This window comes from Corvus kubaryi, unplaced genomic scaffold (genome assembly GCF_017639235.1).
Source record: "Corvus kubaryi isolate FWS band 111438036 unplaced genomic scaffold, C.kubaryi_AGA036_p1.0 65027, whole genome shotgun sequence".
NCBI lineage: Eukaryota > Metazoa > Chordata > Aves > Passeriformes > Corvidae > Corvus > Corvus kubaryi.
This window is the reverse complement of record NW_024581704.1, coordinates 41,727-55,968: the sequence shown is the minus strand read 5'-3', so window position 1 is coordinate 55,968 and position 14,242 is coordinate 41,727. Positions and strand designations below refer to the sequence as shown.

Here is a 14,242-nt window from a genome sequence, read left to right as displayed (position 1 = left end):
CCACGACCTCCCTGGGCAATCTGTTCCAGTGTCTCAATATCCTCACAGTAAAAAACTCCCTAATATCTAACCTAAGTTTCCCTTCTTTGTTTGAAGTCATTACTCCTTGTCCTGTTACTACAGTTTCTGACAAAAGAATCCCTCTCTTGCTTCCCTGTAGGCCCCCTCCAGACACTGGAAGGTTGCTATGAGATTGCCACACAACCTTCTCCAGGTGAACAGTCCCAACTTTCCCAGTCTGTCTTCACAGGGGAAGTGCTCCACTCCTCATCAGTTTCATGGCCCTCTGGACTTGCTCCAACAATTCCATGTCCTTCTGTTACAGGCCTCTCTTTTGCCTTGAAAATCACTGTTGACAATCAAACCTAAGAAGCAAAAGTCGGTTTTACTCAGTTTTCAAAATATTATCCTAGGAATATTACTGAATATGTTGTTCAAGTTGGTATGCATATTGACAATATTTGATTTTAGCTGAATCCTGCAGAAAGCATATGCGTATACATAGCCATTATAGGCTGCAGTGTGCTACAGTGTGCAATGTATGTGCATAAACCAAGATCTTCACAAAATGCCCAAACCAACAGCGCTGTGTAATGTTCTGTTTTTAGGAAAGAATATATTAGAAAGCAGCTAGTGCCTAATGGTGTAATTTTTCTATCTAAAACGCTAAGAAAGAGGATTCAATTTTAATTCTAATGACTAATACTATTTTTGTTATAACATTTCTTCTACCATAAGTCTGTATGCAGTGAACCATCTCTATGTGATTTGAAGATTTTGAAATTAGATGCCTAATTTATTTATAAAATACAACAGCAGTTGTTTCCTTTCCCCCTTATCAAAATATTTCACTTCCATGTTGTTTCTTATTCAGTTTATTGTATTTCTGTGTGCCAAATGGAAATGCCATTGCACTATTGCTATTCTAGGCAATAAAGGCTGATAGTGTGCTGTATTTGATTAATCTAATGATTGTTTTTCCTATAGATAGATTGTTTTCAGATAGGTATGAGCATTAATTCCTTATGTGCTGCATTTGAGTCACCAGTAGTCCAGTTTAAGATTTATCTCAAATAATTCATTGTATTTCTTAGTAGCTACCCAAAAACTTCATCAGCCTTGCTTAGATCCTATAATGTTTTTTATGAACTAGGTTTTTTTGTTGTGGTTTTTAGTTTTGTTAGGTTGTGTGGGATACTAAATACAAAGAAGAAGAAAAAAAAAAAGCTGGCTCAGTGGAAGTACATAAGCAGGTGTAAGATCTTACTGACTGGCACATCTCTTTCCATGTCAAGCCTTAAACAATTAGAACTAAAATTCTTGACTGCCTTGAGACATAGTCAGATACCCAGTTTGATCTAAGTTAGGATCATCATTCACATTTCCACTTCTGATCAAATCAGAAAGGGTAGAAAAAGAGAGCTTTTATGAGCTGTTTTGAGCAAACAGAGGTGAACTAACATGCCAGCTATGCAAATAGCTTCTCTTTTCAAGTAATAAAGCAAATGTTAAGGAAATTGACTGTTTCAAAGGACTTTAGAAGATAGTGAATTGTTTATTTTTCTTCAAATAAAGTTTGCAATAGCTATTTTTAAATGCTATTAAAGATGACTTTTAATAATATATGTCTAATGTTTGCTTGTTTAACAATGCAGCTACTTATAGTAGATCGCAGTTTCTGTGCACTGCTGACCACTACCCATCCTGAGCACTTTTTAGAGGTTGGCTCATCTGTGTTTTAAAGCTCAGAATTTAATAATATAAATAAAATTTTACAAAAGTTTTACAGCAGTGGCTTCCCTGGCCAGGCTGTAAACAGTGAATCTGCAGGTCACTGTTTGGGACTTGTGTGACTAAGGTCACTCATTTTAAAAGTCTATTATTTTGTTCAACATGGAGTTATTGCAAAGTTCTCTGGTATCTGTAACAGATGTAGCATAATCATGTTATGTGATGAGCTCAGTTCCGGTAGGCCCCTTGTGGTCATGGAGAATATCAGCAACTGTGCTCTTGTGTGAACAGGAGCAAATCCTTCAGACACAGCTAATTGCTGAAGTGGAAGTAAAAGAGCACCAAGAAATTTTTATGCCAAAATACTTTACACAAACGTAATTGAATTGATGTGCAGAACTTTTTTTCAGGTGATCTGCTATTTCCACAGCCGTTTTTCATGGTTTAGAATTTTGTCTCCATTACACTGTCTTTTCCTAATTTTCCTTACAATTCTCTTGCTGTTCCTCTTGCCTGCCCTTGAAAGAGCTTCCTGGCCCATTTCAACTCAGAAGTCAGGATCTGCTCAGCCTCACTTACCTCTTTTGCCCTGTCCCCTCACCATCTTGCCCGTAAGTTCAGTAGCCATTTCTGTTCCCACGTCTCACAGATCTACCGTTTCCTTCAGAGCCTTTATGGCCTGTAAAGACTAAAATCTTTGGTCTCATGGAGAATTAGCTATCAACTCAAACTCAGGATGAATAAAAACACTTAAGACTTGTCAGCACAGATTTATGAAGCTGAAATAATCCTTAACCAACCTAATAGCTTTCTATGGTAAGAGGATGGGCTGTGTGGATGAGGAGGAACAGTGGATAGACTGTAGTAAGGCTTTCTCTCATAATTTTTTTCTGTTTCAATATTGATAATAGTCCTAAATAAAGCAAATTTGGAACATGAGATGTTCTGATGATGGACCAGTCTCTAGTAGTGGTTTTGGAGCAAGCAACTAGGTAAAATGAAGAGGCAAGCAGAGCTTAAGTGTAAATACCGGTGCAGACATACCATCTCTTCCGACACATGAAGTGTCAGGCAGATGCATGTGTAAGTAGTGCATAAGTGGTGACTCATCTTTCTCCTGAGCCTTGGACACCTTTAGAAGAGCCGTGAGCAGAGGATGTGCTTGGTGGTGGTGCTCACGCTCAGACCGCAGTACCCTGCTCCCTGTGCTGTGGCAGCGCACGCCAGTCTGGCCCTAGCTGGGTGTCCATGTCTTGAAATCAGCCACGATCTTAGGCACGGCTACTTAGGTAAGTGAGGATTTTAATATGACTGAAGCAAAGGATGAGAAATCATATCCCTAATAAAGAGGAATAAAACGACATAAGAGCATCTTGATCTGATTTTCAACAGCTGCCTACCAGGGAGACTGTATGGATTTCCCTGAGGATTTTTCTGGCTCACACTGATGGAAAGGGAGGACTGAGCTGAGGGATATTTTAGGTAAGGGGATAGACATTCTGTTATATTTTTTTTTAGACAGGAATGCTCATTTAAAATGCTGGATCAAGGAGCAGGGATGGCAATATAAACACGTGGAAATAATATACTAACAAAGCTCTGTGTTTTCATGCGCAGAAAATAGATAGCAGCCAACTCTAGCTCAGTGGGCAGCTAATTAAGCCAGAGCTCTCTCTGTACTTTGCATTCTAAGTTCAGTACAAGAGCATGTATCAGAGAGGTGCCATATGATTTTTCCCTTATAGTTCACACTTTGATTTCAGGCATGAACTATGTATCATCCCCGTAGTGATTATTTAAGGGTGGGGTGGCTGGATGTTAGATGGGAGTCAATATGATAAATGTGTCTTGTTTGTGTGGATGATCATTGTCCTTGATCAGTTGTTCACATGCAGCTTAGGTCTTGTTTTTCTGTTCCTGATTTTAATAGAATCTTAGTTAGAATAATGAAAACATGAACACTTTTACTATTTAACAACATGAAGTTTTAGTGAGACAGTTGTAAGGAGTGATTTTCCCATTGCTACATACTCTGCTTGCTCCACTTAAGATTGAATGCTACAGCTTTCATGGTTCCTTTCTCAACTCCATCCACCATTTTTCCAATACACAGAGACCAACCACAGTCTGAAAGACTTTTATTACAGGATACAGGAGAAGCAAAAAAAAAAAGGTGTGAATTCTTTGTGAGGAAGCTCAGCGTGTGGTCTCAAAGTGGTACATCTCACCAAAGGAGTATGAGACTCCACATTATAGGGAAAACAAAGCCTGTTGTGACTGACACAGCTCTGCCTCAGCTGCTTCTCTGGTTTCATTCTTTTTCCACTCATTCATAATGACTTTATTCTTCTGCTTTTTCAAGAAGTAGAGCTGGGATAATGCTGCACAAGGTTGTATGCAGGAACACTCTCTAATGCAATCCTAAACTCCAAGTCCCTCTAGATTAAAAGATTTCACCTGGCAGCCAGTGGGGCACATCTGGCTTGCAGGAGGTTTGAACATAGCCATTTTCCTTGGAGGTGATTGAAAACAAGTTACGTGAACTGCTAGCAGAACTGGGAAGCATCAGGCACGAGGTCACAAGGAGAGGGGCAGTGAACAAAGGCAGCTGCCTGGAGCAGGAACTGCCTGGCAGAGAGCACTTGTTTGCACAGTCTCACCCCAACGCCCAGGGACGAGAGTGGCTGTCTCCCACCTGGGGAAGCAGCCAGCCTCTGTGCCTGGTCTCTGGCCAAAACATACCTTTGGCAGTGGGATGTGAGTCTGTCTGAGAGATACAAGGAAAGATGACTGTGTGGAAGAAGGAAGGCAAGAGCGGGAGAAGGAGCAAAACTTTATTGAGAATAATGTTGGACTGTTGGTGCTGGATCAATGTATAGATCAGTATTCTGTGCTAGGGGCAGCAAAACTGACTCTGCAGGCTGACAGTACACATCTTGTTTCACAGGTCACAAAACATTCCTATGTGTATTCAAGTTGCATTTTATTGGCCTGAACACAAACCTCTTGCTCCATGTCCCATGCAGTGTGGATGGCTCTGTGAGGGATGTTCAGGAGCAGAACACGCTGCTGTAAACAACTGCAGAGAGTCAATGACGACAGGCTGCAGTGCAAAAAGGCAAACAGAGTCTGATGCATAAACAAAGAGTACACTTGGGAGACATATGATGCCCTTCAAAGCTACTGGCTGTGCTTTGTTGAAGTCTGTGACAGGAAACCAGTGCTCTGGCTGTGGGGCTTCTGCGTGCAGAGAACAAGAATTGTCTAGGAAGCTCAGCCACCATGGGAAGATTGAATGAATTAGGGTTCCTTGAATCTTGGGGAGGTCGGGCTGTGGATAAGGTATTTCTCTCTCAGCTATGTCTAGCTATTTTGCAAACCCTTGAAAATTAAGGAGAATAATTATTTAATTGTGACCATAATAGGTAAGATTAGAACCAGGTGATTAAATTGCAGAAAGAAAGTTTCAGTTCAAACAACAGGGAGAACTTTTCTAATAGGAGAAACAAACTGTGGGGCAGGCTGCTGTGGGAGACAGCCTGCTTCTTTCTTCAGAAAGAAGAGCAAGTTAGCCAAACACCTTCTAATAATGACCCAGATCTGTGTGAGACTGTCTAGGTGGTGGAGATGGAATAAGTAATCTCTTGATGTCCTTCCTGGACCTGTTTTCTTATGAGCTGATGTCTGCAAGCTCTACTGCTATCACACAGCACTGGACAGTTTTTACAAGAGACTTACTGAAATGCACGAGGTGTAACTTTCTGCTGATGCTAAGGGAAGTGCTGAAAAACTTTGAATTTACTGGAGTTATAGAGGAGTTATGTGGTGATTATGAAAATCTAGGCCATAATTCCCTCCAAAAGTAACTGATTTGATTTCTGATTTATAATAAGGTTTATAGTATGTGCAGAATGAAAGTAATTCTTGAAAAGGCGTCATTAGAAAGTAGAGGATCAGGTGTCCTGTAAGAAGGGCTGACAGACACAGTGATCTGAATTTTTGAGTCTTTTAGGGGTTGTCTAGAAACAAATAATTGTGACCAGGTAACCTAAATAGAGATTGGAGTTGCATAAACGTGCTACAGGTGCTGTTCTCCCAGGCTGTTCCTAAGGTCAGTCCAAATAATATCTTAGGTTTCTAGATTTCAACACCCAGCTCCTCATCATTATAAAGAGATTTAAATGTTGTGTTTGTGACTGTGCTGGTTACAGCTGTGATGTTTGATTACACCTTGCAGATTCAATTTACAGAAATGCTCAGTGATGTATGTCTGATATCCTGGCAGTTCATCTCAGCATCTCCAAATAAATGTTGACAAGGTATGCACACTCATTTGATACTTTCTGTATTTCCATTCTTCTGGGGTGCTGATCCTCTGAAAGAAGCCATGATGCTGGGTCACAGCAAATACCATACAGCCAATGCTGCCCTTGAGTCATTTTAGCTTTACTGTCTGGGAAAACAGTTGATTGCATCAATTTAAAAAGTCAGCTGCTGTGCTATTAATTTTTTAAAAAATTTTTTGTTCTTGGTGAAGGCAGTAATCACTAGCACAAGTGAGTGCAAGCCTTGCAGCACACAGAGCACAGACAGAGTCAGGCATGGAATTTTCTTTGGAGGCCACCACGGAGTCTCAGCTGAGGCACCTTTTCAAAGTCCTGATGTAATGCTCGTCCACCAGCTGTACATATTTTGATTTTTTAGGCTGCCTTCAAGTATTTACATTGAATATTTCAGAATCAGAAATACAGATGAGTTTCAGTTCTTGGTTTCTGAAAATCCCTGAGATCCAGGGAGCTGTAAATGATCTGCTCCTTTGAAAATGAGCTCACTGATCTTTAGTGACCTAAGTATAAGAGCTTACTGGTAAGTTCAGATTAGAAAAAAATTTGCCAATAGGCAAAATGAAAAAAATTTGCACACACAGTATTGACATAACATTATTGACATAATGCCTAGTGGGTGAGCCTGGCAGGGTTTGAAAACAGGTGACAAAAGGTATTTTTAATCCTTTTTCTCCTGATGCCAACAAAGAGCTTGGTGTAATTCTAGTTGTTCTCCTCAGCCCTCAGCATGCCGTATTAGATTTTATCTGGTTTTATTAGAGCAGTCAGTTTTTGTGCAAGTCTTTTCATACATGAGTTAAGCAGAGAAAATAAAGGAGGTAGAAAAATTAAATTACTACACTGTTAGATTATTTTTTCTTTTGTTATTTACAGCAAAGCAAACAAAGCTTATGTACCACCATCTTTTATGAAGGAGGTTAATGCTCAGGCAGAAGAGGTTTTAATTTAATTTGTGATTTAAAATCCCATTTTTTTAGCTTATTTGGAAAATGCTAGCAGTTTGGAGAAAGTACATGTTTAGCCACTGTCTGTTTCCACTGAATCCTATGCCTAACCCGTCCTATTACAAGGTTCCAAAGCCGCAGGAACTTACCAAGTTTCCTTTCAATCTTCCAGATGATCTGCAAGTATTTCAGTAAGTCTTGTGTAGAATCCTAATACAAAATTATATCCCTTAATTAAATTAAGGACATGCAGTTCAGTACCCAAAGACTTTTTTAAACAGGTTTTTCTTTTAAATTTAATTATAGATAGAATTTATAACTGGTTTTAGGAAAGCATATCCAACAAAGTATACCAGATATATTTGTTAAAAGATTTTGCAAACAAAGAGAATATCTTCAAAAGCTCAGGAAACATTTTAGTCCCCAGATGCCACGAGGAACAAATTCCCCTTTTGAAAAATCTCCTGTATGTGATTGTAACTGATGTACTAATTTTCTAAACAGATTTTCTGAAAACAGGTTCCGCTTCAGATCAACCTTCTGGAAAACCTTTCAGGTGCTAAACTAATGTGAAACTTCAGGCATGGGCACAAAATGTCCAATTTCGAACAGTGTGGTGGAGAAGCGATTGTCACTTTAGCATGCTCAGCTAGGTCAGGACCTGGTGCACGTCCTCTTGCCACTGATTGCATTGAGTGCTAGCTGGGACACCTGAGAAGTCCTGCTCAGTGGTCCTGACCCACCTGTGCCAGGTGTCATTCAATCATGGAGAAAACGACTGTCCCTACTCCAGAAAACTCCCTGTCAACACATGGAACACGGAGGACACAGAAGGATCTGGACAGATGAAGGGACATGAGGAAATAGTGTGACAACTACAAAGCAGCAGGGAGATCAATCTTGATTCGTAGTATGTGTCTGGTAGAGCCCTGGTGAAGACAAAATTCTGAACCAAATCCTTGCATCTTGTCTTTGAATCTCATTAAAGCTACAAAGCATCCACAACTATGAACTGACTTTTACTGTGTAATTAATTGGGGCTTTTCCTGCTTTGCACGGCAGGTGCTTTAAAGGCATGTAAAGACCATTAGGACTACTTTGATTAGGACCTGTAGTGGTGTCATGATTGATTTTAAGGTTCAGTGGAAGGACTGTGATGGGATTTGAGTTCAGCCATAAAATTTTGAAGTAAATGCAAATTTGGGGATGAGAGATTGCTTCCTTGTAAATGTTTTAAAAAAGCCTTCCTTTGTTTTTATTTCTCCCCGATGTAACTAAATAGTTATTCTGGAAATATAATTAAAATGGATTTAAAAAGAAATACTATTCATAAAAGAAGTTTCATCATTACATTCTATTTTCTCCATGGAAAATAGTAGGGTTTTAATGTAGTTGAATGTCAAAGCCCTGCGGATGTAATTGTTGTGCTTTTGAAAGGAAAACATTAATTAAATGAATGTGTCACTACCCTGATTAGCTTTTCTCCCTTTTGGATAGTTGGTGTTCCATCTCCTTTGTGCAGAACCTGAGAGTGAAAAAGTCACACAAAAAAACCTGAGAAATGTAAGAAATTAAAAGCACCCTAAAATTTCTGGCTCCATCTCCTCTTTGACTAATACTGTCTTCACAAATATAATGGATGACCACAGTATTCTGGAACTGCCTTGCCATGCAGAAGGTGATTCAGAAATGGAGGAGGTCCAGAAGAATGATGGGGGTGGTAAGGAGACAGAAACAATCCAAAATTTAAGAACACTGGAAAATTTGAATCAAACCTGAACTTCATTGAAGTCACCAAGCTTCTTTTCTGAAATTTGGAAATATCAGAACAGTGCAATTTCTTCAGTGGTTTAGTACTTGACTTTTTGCAGCTTGAGAAGGGGTGATAAAGCAACTCAGTTTGGAGTTAGCTCCAGAGAGCTCCTGCACCTTAGGCATGTGTGTTGCCGAATACTGGAATAAAGCCAACAGTTGGATGCCTCCAAGAGACTGACCTCATTGCAAGGCCTTAGGAAGCAAAGTATTTCAGGACTGGGAAAATCTTTATCAGCCAACCATAGTGGGAAATGTTTGGGTCTGAGTTACGAGTTACGTACAATGGCGTCTCGCTAAAAACGATAGGTGCTTATCTGCTGTACTTCAGAATGCTTTATGTACCATTCTGTATGCGGTATGTGGTGTGTATGAACCTTTGGAATTAGCAGATAGTATTTTTGATAGTTCATGCTTTGATAATTTTGTACTTTTTCACAGCTGGGAGGTCTATTAAAAAGTGTTGCAAAAGCTGAGCATTTGTTTGAAAGGGTTGAATTTTGAAACAACAGGAAAATAAGGAAGATGTGAATGCACATTAGAAAGGATGTTTTATCTGCCAAGCAAAGCCACAAGCACAAGGGCCTCCTGAGCTTCCAGTGCTGAGAATTCAAGATGGCTCAGGAAGCTGTTTGGGCCCGAGGTTTATTATTGCCAGCACGTTGGGAGAAAAGAAGGAATATTGATCATGTTGATATAATTCTAGGAGATAGCTGCAGAAATTTCTCAGAACTTCTTGGTTTTGCCTTTCACTTCCTTTCAGTTTTGATGCTGAATGTGAACCTTCAAACTAAGATTTTCTTGAGAGATTTCTGTTTTGAGAGCGTTTTCTGATGAGTGCACTACATATCTTTGCAATGTGATAATTCAGCACTTTATGGCAATGATTTCACTCTGTAAAACTTGTAATTCAAAAAGCTAGGGAAAAGACCATAAAACTTTGCTGGAATTGTAGAAAAGTCTAACTCACCTAGCAGAAGATTGGAAATTTCAGTGAGCTGAGTTTCAGATTTGACTCAAATATTCCAGATTCACCGAGCTGTGATGGTTTTCCTTAAATGATCTTCCTGACCTCATTTAATAAAAATGTTTTAAGAAAAATAAAACTCATCACTGATTTAGTCTTTGATATTTCTGAACCTTGGTGGAGGGCAGAGGTGGAGGAGTGGTGTGTGTGGGGGGGGTGTGTGTATTTGTACTTCCCTGAACCCTTTTGATGATATTGAAAAAAATACTATTTTTCTCAATATATCACCTCAAAGAGTCCAGTTATGGTAGTGCATATTTCTCTTGTTATGAATTAGACAATGTCTGCTATGATGGAGACCTAAACACACCTGTTGGGTAAAAGATTGAATTTTAAGATTTACACCACATGAAATCTTCATCTTCCAATATATACTTAAAAATGCAGCTACAGTTATCCTCTTATGGAGTGATTTTCTATGGAACAGAAATTTGAATTGAGGATTAATGAAATTTTTTCACAAAAATGTTTTTTAAATTTCTGGACTCTGGGTCAAGAAACTATATAGTCCAAAGTCATGTCTTATGACAAACCAAAATTTTTGTTGTTGCTAAAAGCCTCAAATAGATCAAGATTTGCACCAAAGTCATAAAAAATTGTAAAAAGTGGCATTCAAACAAAAACCAAGCTTTGGATTCTGGTGAGAGGCAATATTGAGTTAGTTGCTTCAGAAAAAAGAGCTACTGAAAACCAAAACCTTAAGCCCAAAACCTCCCAAGGAGAAACAGCTGATTTTGGCTTAGTATGTGTTTATCAGTTCTTAAAATTCCGGTTTCAGGGCTCCAAACTCATAAAACAATGAAGAACACCTTTGATATTAGCAGATGCATATGTTGCTGTCAAAAAGCAGCTTCAGTCAAACTGTTGATGAACTGTATGTTAGAAACTGGTTTAAATTCTCATCTTGTATCAATATCACATAACACCATGATGTGACTTCTCGAGAGTGTGAATGAGGTAGTGTTAAATTAAGATTTCTAACTCCATTTAGTCCCTGCACAACAAAATGTTTCCATCCGTGCTAGTAATCACATGGATCGCATTGCAGGACTAATGTTATGGATTTGCTAAAGCAAACTGGATTTTCTTGCACACAGACTTTCTCACTGACTCCCACAATATGAATATACTTAAAGTGTGCTGAAAATTGGTTTGGCACTATGCACACTGTCTGGTAAAATAGTCCTTCACTTCAGCTGTCTGTAGACTGAAAAACAGACTGAGAAAAGTTTAACTGTTAAGAAGGGAGATAGCAAAAGAAACTTGAACACATTAGAAAAACTTAGCTGCAAGTGTTGTGATGAAAGGCAACTAATTTTTTTCAGGAGTCTTTATGTCTGTTGATCATAGCAATGACCCATTGCTTAGAATTGATAAACTGAATATACAGACTGATGTTACAGAATTTCTTTCTTTCTTCCTGAACTCATATGAAGTATCATCACTTACCTCGAAAAACAGCATTTTTGCTTCATAACATATTGAATGACTGAGTCTATTAATTTTTTCCAATGTTAAAGAATGCCTAGCAATAAAACTTGTTTAACACATTAAATGGTTCCAGCAAGCCAAATATCAGCCTTGGCCACTCAGTGGGAAGGGTGGTGTGTTCTCCAGATGACAGTGGATCAAATTGTCATGGTACACAGAGATTCATCCAGAGATTCTGGGCACCCTTAATTCCCAGGCATGCCAGAGGAGCTTAGGAGCACTCAGAAATTTTTAACTTCTGAGGCTTCTAGATGAGGTGCTGGCATAGTGGTTATTCAGACTGATGAGCTCTGTTCACAGTCTTCCTTTCAGGGAGGCATGAGACTTGCCATCTAGCTCATGAACCATGCTTCCCTCCTGGGCAACATTCTGCCAGTTACAATTCCAGAAAAATGAAATATATAGCCTCTTAGTAAGTTAAATTTTTTTTAGAAATTAGTATTTTTAACTTGCAAAGTTAGTGATGTTTTCTTTATTGCACTGGTCAGGTTCCAGTGCAAAATGAGGTGACCTGGAGACACTGCTGGGCTGAGAGCGTGATATAGAACCAGCAGGAGGGACTCTTTCCTCTATAACAGCCTTAGATCATTAAGTGTTGTTAGAGACCCTGAAAATTCAAAAATTCTATATTGTGGACCACAGGGCAGGTGACAACATTTTGGCCTGTCTTCTCCATCTCTATGAAAATCTCATATAGTTCAGATTACTCAAACCTTAACTAGACAAGAGTGAGTCAGCCTTCTCTAATGTCATCTATCCTAGAGAGGTGATCTCTAGTAAACACTTACCTGTTTTCTACTCCTTTTCCTTGTTGACGTTTTCCCACCCAGATCTTTACCTACTCAACTGTTGCTCTCTGCCAGGCTTTTCCATATCTCTTCCCTTCCAGTAGCAGGTCACTCTTGGGGTTGTCCTGAGGACTCCTGTGCAGATTTCCTCCTCCTCTCCTGCCTCGATTTTGTTGACTTCACTGTTGGGGTTTCCGTTTCTCTTGAGAGAGTTTATGACCATCCAGAAACTACCTCTGCTAGGAAATTATTTTTTTCCTTAAAGGAATGTGTTCTTAAAAACAACACTAACCTTTCAGGGTAGACTCAAGGGATGACTAATATTTTGGCATACTCTCAGCAGTTCATATTCTCTCCTCTTTCTCTTTCCTTTCAGTTCCATTGTGTGGATTTTCTAACTCTCTTTAGAGCATAATTGGAAAGCATATCTTTGTTTATTTCTTCCACCACACTGGTTTTTTCTCTCTAGCTCATTTTCCTGCTCTGGGAATACAAAGTACTGTGAACCAATAACAGTTCTTTAATGACGGTTGTCTTTAATTTCTCAAGGTTCTGTCAGATACAGTTTTTGTCTTCCTCATTTTTTTGCCATCTGTGGTGAAGATAATGCAAGTCTTAGGATTTTTCAGTAGACATCTGCAATAATTCTCCAGTTTCCTTCTTTCATCTGCAGAAATTGAGCTCAGTCTATCCTCTTCAGAATTGAAGAGTTTGGAAAGTATTGACAGTATGAATCTCTGTTCCTTTTCTCTCATCCAGCTGAAATGGTGTGGGCTTTGTTTCACCTTTGGTTTTTTTTTTTTTTTTTTTTTTTTTTTTTTTTTGGTGTGAAGAGGGCCCGAGGATTACTGGGATGTCATCAGTCTCCTCTGCTAAGTTGCATAATTGCCAACTTGAAAAGGTTCCTGGATGTTCTCTTTCCCAGCACACGCTGTTCTACTGTTCACACCATTTATTCTAATACTTGTCAGGCATGCAGTGCTTTTTTTTTTTTTTAGTACTAATCAGCCTGAAGAACCCATGAGGATAAGTGTTAGTGCATTTTCAAGGAAGACATATTCAGAATGATTAATTTCTGAAGGACAAAGGGGTGAAAGCTATTGCACCTGCTGGCTTCCAGAGCAGTTGGAGTCACAGAGGTGACTTCAAGGCCAGGTTTCCAGCAGTGTTGACCTCCTGTATCTTCTGCTGCCTTTGGCTGGGGTGCGAGGATGTGGCCTGGTCCATGTCTGCTTGGGAACAACCATGTGGAGATTTGCACTAGAGTGAGGCATCCCTGTGACCTTGCTGAGGCCAAGAGGATGCTGGGGACACAGCCCTGTAGGAGGCTTTCCAGATAATTGACCCAAGGCCAGCTGCAGTAGATAATCCCTTCTGGCCGCTGACTGGACTCCTCCAAGAACAGTCTGAGAGCCTACTTTGCCACCATCTTCTCCATTTAGTCCCCATGTTGGGAATCTCACTTACATCCACATAATTCTGCTCATTAGAACAGATCTTTCTTCTGACATCTAGCCTCTATAATCTATCTTTTATGCATATGGGCTGGGCTGAAGAAGGCACAAAGAGGTGATGACCAACAGTGTGTTTTACTGGCTTTTTTTTTAAATGGTTCTTCAATGCTTAGTTTTTTACCAAACAATTAAACAGTGTTGTTTGTCATGATCACTTCTTTTCATTTCCATCCAGAAGTGAGTCTCCTCCTAGCATGCCACTTTGTCCCATCTCATCAGCTCAATGCTGTTGTAGGATGAATGAACACACTTTCTGTGGGACAGCTGCTCCTGGGAGCGCAGAAGCAAAAGTGGCTCAGAGACATGCTCCTAACATGGAGACTCCATCTAACTGCACTTCAGAGATAACAGTGGGGGAACAAATGAGCTCCAGAATAGTTTGGGTAGCTTGGAATCATTCAGTGATCCCACATGAAATACCACTGCTTCTTTTATTGCTCTGCTGTTGGGGATGTAAGCAGCACAGGCAGGTGGATGGGAGCCCCAGGGAAGTAAAAAGGAAAGGCATCAGGACCCTTTGACAGTGCCATTCTCCTCTGTGGTCCAAGATCAGTGAGGACAGACCTTTGGGGCACACTGTGGTGTGTCC

At 39.7% G+C, this 14,242-nt stretch overlaps 1 long non-coding RNA gene across 2 annotated transcripts; it reads left to right on the top strand.

The window, feature by feature from the left end:
* Positions 1 to 2: 2 nt before the first annotated feature.
* LOC121672888 lies at positions 3 to 9,309 on the top strand. 2 transcript variants are annotated; one of them, XR_006019074.1, is made up of 2 exons: positions 3 to 6,050; positions 7,541 to 9,309. It is a non-coding gene; the product is annotated as an uncharacterized LOC121672888 (long non-coding RNA). The 2 variants fall into 2 exon arrangements; XR_006019073.1 differs by having other exon boundaries at positions 7,526 to 9,309.
* The last annotated feature ends 4,933 nt before the right edge of the window (positions 9,310 to 14,242 follow it).